General features: G+C 38.4%; 1 non-coding gene across 1 annotated transcript; it reads right to left on the reverse strand.

Moving 5' to 3' along the window:
* Positions 1 to 219: 219 nt before the first annotated feature.
* On the reverse strand, positions 220 to 326 carry LOC130708769 (U6 spliceosomal RNA). The gene has a single exon (XR_009009143.1). It is a non-coding gene; the product is annotated as a U6 spliceosomal RNA (small nuclear RNA).
* Positions 327 to 8,003: the final 7,677 nt, after the last annotated feature.

Raw genomic sequence — 8,003 nt, forward strand, 5'->3', positions numbered from 1 at the left:
TATGTCATTGGTGGAAGATAATTTAAACCCAAAGTGCTTTCTTTTTTAAAAAATTATTTATTTATTTATTTATTTAGGCTGTGACGCGGTCTTTTTTTTTTTTACCAGCATAATGAGTGGATTTTTTTTAACATCTTTTTTTTTTCACACACACACACTGTATTTTATTTTTACAAGACATAAATAGACTGACACCAAGCATTGTACATGGATGACCACAAAAATATGGAACGCTTCACGAATTTGCGTGTCATCCTTGTGCAGGGGCCATGCTAATCTTCTCTGTATCGTTCCAATTTTAGTATATGTGCTGCCGAAGCGAGCACTTTTTAACATCTTTATTGGAGTATAATTGCTTTACAATGGTGTGTTAGTTTCTGCTTTATAACAAAGTGAATCAGTTATACATATACATATGTTCCCATATCTCTTCCCTCTTGCATCTCCCTCCCTCCCACCCTCCCTATCCTACCCCTTTAGGTGGTCACAAACCACCGAGCTGATCTCCCTGTGCTGATCTCCCTGTGCTATGCGGCTGCTTCCCACTAGCTATCTATTTTACATTTGGTAGTGTTATATGTCCATGCCACTCTCTCACTTTGTCACAGCTTACCCTTCCCCCTCCCCATATCCTCAAGTCCATTCTCTAGTAGGTCTGTGTCTTTATACTCGTTTTACCCCTAGGTTCTTCATGACCTTTTTTTTTTTTTCCTTAGATTCCATATATATGTGTTAGCATACGGTATTTGTTTTTCTCTTTCTGACTTACTTCACTCTGTATGACAGACTCTAGGTCCATCCACCTCACTACAAATAACTCAATTTCATTTCTTTTTATGGCTGAGTAATATTCCATTGTATATATGTGCCACATCTTCTTTATCCATTCATCCGATGATGGACACTTAGGTTGCTTCCATCTTAGTTGCGGCACTGGGGATCTTTGTTGTGGCATGTTTAGTTGCCGCATATTTAGTTGCGGCATGTAGGATCTTTAGTTGCGGCATGTGGACTTCTTAGTTGCAGCATGCAAACTCCTAGTTGTGTCACGCATATGGGATCTAGTTCCCTGACCAGGGATTGAACCCGGGCCCCCTGCACTGGGAGCACAGAGTCTTACCCACTGGACCACCAGGGAAGTCCCCAAAGTGCTTTCTTTTTAAAGGTGACACAAAAATTATCAACTTAACTAAAACTTTACAAAATACGAATTAATCACAACTGTGACATACGGGCTAGCAAGGAAAAAAGCTTTGACGCTTGAGGTGGTAACTAAAGTCTATAACATGAAAGACATAAAGATGTGGGGAGATTCTAGAATGTTATTACAAAGTATTTAACTTAATGACCTGAAAAAAGCAGTTTTAGAATAGGGAAAAGGGTAGGCTATTTATGCTAGAGTTAATTTGGACTGAAAATATTAAGTCTGTAGACCAGGAATGCTTACCCTGAGATATATGGGGTGTCAAGGTGAATACATAAAATAATATGCAAAATTTTGGCTTTTTTTTTTTTTTTTTTTTTTTTTTAGAGGAAAGAATCTAAGCTTTCCTCAGTCTCAAAGTCCAGATCCTTAAAAGGGTAAGAATTAGTATTTGGCAAATATGACGATTGCTGTACTTCCTCGGATCTTTCCTGACTCACGCATGCCAAGCTTGGTGTCCCTCTACTCTCAAATTCAACAACTGTACTGTATTGTAAGTGCTTACCTGCCTGTCTCCCCCATTAGATGCTTCCTCTTACGCATTTCCATAGCCTTATCTCTTAGCACAGTGCCTAATACACACTCGGTTCTGAATGAATGTTTATTCAATCAATAAATGAACAGAAAAAAGATAGCTAATTGACAACGGAAGTATACAGTATTAATTACCTAAAACAAATTATTCTAATACGGTAAGCAAGATGACTTCCCAATTGTTACTATGCACCATAGTAAGTTTCTTGGGATATTTTAGGAAGTGCTTGTTCCAACAGGATGAAGTTTAACTCAGTCTGAAGCAGAGAAAGGGCCTCCAAGGAACACAGCAGGAAGTCAGGGTAGTAACTCCGGGGCTAGACCTGTTGGTTTTGTTCACTTAATTGGGGAAAATTACCGAGAGATATACAGTGTCTCTGAGCCACATAATGTAGCATTTACACATAATCACTTTCCTTCATAGGTCACTAAGAAAAGTGTGCAGGTAGGGGCACAGTATAGGAAAGGTGTCAGCAAACAAGGTAGAGCTACTGACACTCTTCCTGGGCAAGAATCAGGTCTTCTCACTCACAGTGTTTGATGGGTAGGAACTATTTATTTAAATGGCATTGTACGAGTCCCTTAACAAATGAGGCAACTGCAGTAGTTAAAATTTAGTTTTTCTTAAAAAAAACCTTTTTTAGAAAATGAAAGGATTTAACACCATGAAAACACTTTATATGGGAGGGTTTAATTTCATTAAGAAGTACAAACATTTAGAGAACTGCTGTTTAATATCCTATCAACATATTAACAGATTTATCCTAGTATAAAGTGTTTTCCTCCATTGTAGGCTTCCACAAGCTAACTAGAAAAGAAGACCATTAGATGGCTTGGAATGTGGAGATCCGCAAATCTGGGATCCCAACCTGGAGTCCTGATTTCCTTACAGCAATGATCTTTACTTTTATTTCTGCACCATCAAGCAAACCTCTGGTTAATATCCTAAATAAAACCTGAAATTATATTAGAAAGCATATTAATAATTCTACCCTTTTGTACTGTTTTACTCTTAAGGATTAGGGATCTGTTGAACCTGATGTCATGGAGCCTGCTGTCATGGAAATAGCTCCATTTCTTCAAGGTGTTCCACTTACTTTGTAATCTGATTTTTTTAAAAAATTTTATTTTATTTTATTTTTTATACAGCAGGTTCTTATTAGTTATCCATTTTATACATATTAGTGTATACATGTCAATCCCAATCTCCCAATTCATCACCCCCTCCCCAACCCCCATAATCTGATTTTATCAAGGAAGTGGCAGTCAGAGTCGGGAGACACTATCTTCCCAGGTGCTTGTACTAGTAATTACTTAAACGTGACAAGGTAAGCGTGCTCGCTCTCCCATACTGCATTTTTGTTTATTCAAGTAAGGCTAGAATTAGACAGTATTATTGAAGTGATTATTTTTTAATGTGAAATGTTACAGACATATAAAAAGTATTTCCTCCCCCTGAAACCACCACTGAACTTTATTGGGTATCAATAAGTCCCAGGCATATGACTGTACATAGAATTGTTTGACGTTTCTAAACTTTCTATCAAATTGTACCTAACCAAGATCATTTCTCTGTAGTCTTTATTACCCAGAAGCATGTCTCCTATCTCTATCACCAATTGACTGTATACCTTCACATTAGATATTTAACTTGTTTGGGTTGTGATTTCCTTTAATAACATGAATAACATGATAATTAAAATGATATGAATAACAGGATAATTTCTAAAGTTCCTTTCTGCTTATATACGATTCCTATATGAAAATACAGAAATGGATCTTTTTTTTTTTTTTTAATGATATTCTTGTCTGCTTACATTCTTTTTATGTATGTATGTATGTATGTATGTATGTATGTATGGCTGTGTTGGGTCTTCGTTTCTGTGCGAGGGCTTTCTCTAGTTGTGGCAAGCGGGGGCCACTCTTCATCGCGGTGCGTGGGCCTCTCACTATCGCGGCCTCTCGTTGCCGCGCACAGGCTCCAGACGCGCAGGCTCAGTAATTGTGGCTCACGGGCCGAGTTGCTCCGCGGCATGTGGGATCTTCCCAGACCAGGGCTCGAACCCGCGTTCTCTGCATTGGCAGGCAGATTCTCAACCACTGCGCCACCAGGGAAGCCCAGAAATGGATCTTTAAAGTACATATTTACATATTATTATGCTAATACATTTAGTGGTATACTAAAATTGAAATAAATTTTTAAGGCAAAAACGTGCAAAGCTGAACATAACATGGTAGTTTGGTACCAATAACTGCCACTTAAATTTATATATAAACTTTCTTTCATGTAGGTGAAGACATTTTCTCATTTATTCTTTGCATGTATAAAATCATTGTTCTCATGCATGACTGAAGAATAGGCAGAATATGTATGGTTAAGAGCTTGAGCTCTAGACTCAGATAAATCCAAATTCAGACTGTTACTCTGCCATTTTACTGGTTGCATGAAATCTGGTCAAATAACTTGACCTAACATATATATTCTTCTTTAAAATAAAGATCTTTTATGGGAGTTCCCTGGCGGTCCAGTGGTTAGGATTCTGCGCTTTCACTGCCGTGGCTGGGGTTCAGTCCCTGGTCGGGGAACTAAGATCTTGCAAGCCACATAGCACGGCCAAATAAATAAAATAAAATAAAATAAAATAAAATGTCAGATGATTGTTACGGTGGGATAATTTTTTGCTGTTTTTATAGACACTGCCATTAGCTAATATACTTCCTCAAACCTGCGAACCAGTGGAACTAATAGCCAACAATAGCCAATCTAATTCTATTAAACCAAAAAACTCCTTTTCTATTAAGTTATATTAAAGATATATTTGGCTTATATAACAAAATAATAATTAACATTATTAATATGGTTACTGCTAGAAGTCTATGATAGTCAAAAAATGTCAGTATTAAAGTGACTTAAAAATTCCTGCTATTTTTATACCTGGCAGTTTCTGATTAGCAAAGTTTGGATATCACTTGTCTAATGAAACCTGATTCCAACTAGTGGCTTTCTTAATAAAAAAGATATTAATTGAATACCCTTGCACATGCATAGTGTTAAAGTGTCATTTTTTTCCCCTTTAAGAATAGGAGGTATGGTAGTACATCACAAAGATTAATATTTCTCCTTATAAGCAACTGATTTTTCAAAACTATAATACATCAAAAGAATTTTTATAAACAGATTTCAATGTTCTTATCAGAAATTCCCAGATAGTATGTTTCATTTTGCAGGGTTGTTTGTTCAATTATGTGTATTTTATGTCAATTAAAACTTTCATTTGTTCTTTCCCCCTGATAATGCTAGGGAGCATTCCAATATATTATTATGCATTGTTGACAACAGTTCCAAAACGGTCATTCTAAATTCAAAGAATATGAAAAAAAAAAAATTGGGCAGCTACTGACAGTTAAGCTATTGTAACATTTTATGTAGAATAAAAATCTTGTTTTAAAAATAAATTTATTTTTGGCTGCATTGGGTCTTTGTTGCTGTGCATGGGCTTTTCTATAGTTGCGGCAAGTGGGGGCTACTTTTTATTGCTGTGGGCAGGCTTCTCCTTTTAGTGGCTTCTTTTGCTGCGGAGCACGGGCTCTAGGCACGCGGCCTTCAGTAGTTGTGGCACACAGGCTTAGTAGTTGTGGCTCACGGGCTCTAGAGCGCAGGCTCAGAAGCTGTGGCTCACGGGCTTAGTTGCTCCGCGGCATGTGGAATCTTCCGGGACCTGGGCTCGAACCCATGTCCTCTGCATTGGCTGGTGCATTCTTAACCACTGCGCCACCAGGGAACTCCTAAAAATCTTAAGTAACTCAGATTTCTACCCTAATAATCTCTAGGTAATCGTAACAGCCAGGTTTTTTTTTTTTTTTTCATTTTCCAATATAAGATCATCATGTCTTAGATAAGACCTGGAAGGCCGCTTTATTTAAGAGGAAAACAAAATTAAACTTCTTAGCATATGAAGAAATATTATGCTTTCTTCCTCACAGTATTTCTGAGCTATCATTTCTAATGCTTCTGTGCTGCTTCCCCTGCCAGAAATAACCTACATCTTCACTTTCCCAACCAATTTTCTATCCAAATCTGGCTCAAATGTCACTCTTCTACATGCCTTTCTTGACAGCCAACTCGCTCCCCACAAAGCTAATTGCTCCTTTCTACCTTAGATTTACATCTTTCTTTGCACTTAGGATACTGTTGTAACTAATTTTTAATTGAACATCTCCCATGTGAGAATGTGACCTTTCTGAAGGTAGTCTCCATGTCTTACACATTTTGGGTTTTTTTTTCCCCTTCCTCCACCCCAGCAGAGACCCTATACATGGTGGAAAGTCAGCCTTATTCCTTGAGCTGCCTTTTTCAGCAATTAGGGTACATTTGGAGCCTAATTTTAAAATTAGGAAGTTTGCTGTTAAACTGTAAGAAAAGGAATTTGAACAAGTATCAACAGGCTTATTAACTGCATTACTATGGCAAGACAGCATAAATAACCCTGTACTGGTCTGCAGGTCCTGAACTCTGCACTGTCTGGTTCCGAACTTCTCCCAGCACTAGAAAAGCAGCTCCACTCGTTTCCCGAAGCAAATCTTAGGAGCAAGTAAGTCCATGTAAGGCCCCTGTCTCTGGTGTGACTAAAATGGAGGAAAATGGACTATTGAAAGGGAGACTCCTACTTCTGAAGAAAAGATGGAGGATGGGAGGTAGGAGAGCACTGTTTTAAAAGGACTTAAGTCTTCTAGACTTCTGTTGGCCTCCCATGTTCTTCCTGTTTGGGGAATAAGATCTAATCACTTGTGTTACACAAAAAGAGAAGTTTGGTAGAGATCAATCAGACAATCCTCTAACAGACTTAGACACTAATGTTACATCCATCTCAAAGGAGAATACCTGAACCATGAATGTATCCTGCCTTGGAACCAGAGTTAAGAACAGGTTAAGGACCAGGACTTGATGCCACTTCCTTCTTTGTCTTTTATCTAATAAATAGGACTCTTTACTTTAACCACCTAGTGTATGCATACTACCTGTGAGCAGTCCAGGTTGGGTGAATTAAAGTTATTTTAGGGCTTCCCTGGTGGCGCAGTGGTTGAGAATCTGCCTGCCAATGCAGGGGACACGGGTTTGAGCCCTGGTCTGGGGGGATCCCACGTGCCGCGGAGCAGCTGGGCCCGTGAGCCACAATTGCTGAGCCTGCGCGTCTGGAACCTGTGCTCCGCAACAAGAGAGGCCGTGATAGTAAGAGGCCCGCGCACCGTGATGAGGAGTGGCCCCCGCTTGCCACAACTAGAGAGAGCCCTCACACAGAAACGAAGACCCAACACAGCCATAAATAAATAACTACTTTAAAAAATAATGACTCCCTTCTTTATTAAAAAAAAAGAAAAAAGAAAAAAAAAAAGAAAGTTATTTTAAATAACTCTGCCCTTAAGATTCATTCAGGGACCATCCAGAACAGGAATATAAATTCATCTTTGTCCTTTGAAAGTTATATTCCCAGAGACTGCAAATATGATGAAATCTACACCATTCTGCACAAAATGGGAAAAACAGACTTTGTGAATTTTACAACTACCTTTATTCACTTCTTGGGCATTAAAATATTACTGTCTTTTAAGAAATGATGTACCTGGAGCTCTAGCTCTTGTGAGCTATGATGACGGTATCACAGGGGCAGAGGGAGCCCAGGTCCCTAAGGAGTATGGAACAAAACCACTATATCAGCACTGGACTGCCTCTGGACCTCTCCAAACGAGAGAACTAATCTTCCACCTGGTTTAATCCACTGTAAATCTGGCTCTCAATTGCAGCGAAGTTATGGTGGTTGTTTCCTAGATCTCTGTGATAGGAACCTCACGTGAGATATATGGCATCAGAGTCTAATGATGAGACCAAACTGATTTTCCCATATATTACTTAGAGGCTGAGGTGCTCTGCTTGAGAAATACCAATCCATTAAAGTCACATTTTAAGACATTTACTTTAAATATTTTGTATATATGAATTTAGATAAATGCTAATGATAAAAAAATTTTAGAATATTTTAATCTAATACTGACTGAAAGGTTTTGTCTGAAGAATCTAATTCTTATCTATATACAAGGATAAGTGTGGGAGAGAGATTCCTGGTTACCATGAAATCTGTGTGCTATTTTTAAAGGAGTCTGACTTACCTTTATTAAAAATAAATTTTTGTTTTTGGCCGTACCACGCAGCTTGCCAGATCTTTAGTTCCCAGACTAGGGATTGAACCCAGGCCCCCAGCACTGGAGG

Source organism: Balaenoptera acutorostrata, chromosome 8 (assembly GCF_949987535.1).
Source record: "Balaenoptera acutorostrata chromosome 8, mBalAcu1.1, whole genome shotgun sequence".
Taxonomy (NCBI): domain Eukaryota; kingdom Metazoa; phylum Chordata; class Mammalia; order Artiodactyla; family Balaenopteridae; genus Balaenoptera; species Balaenoptera acutorostrata.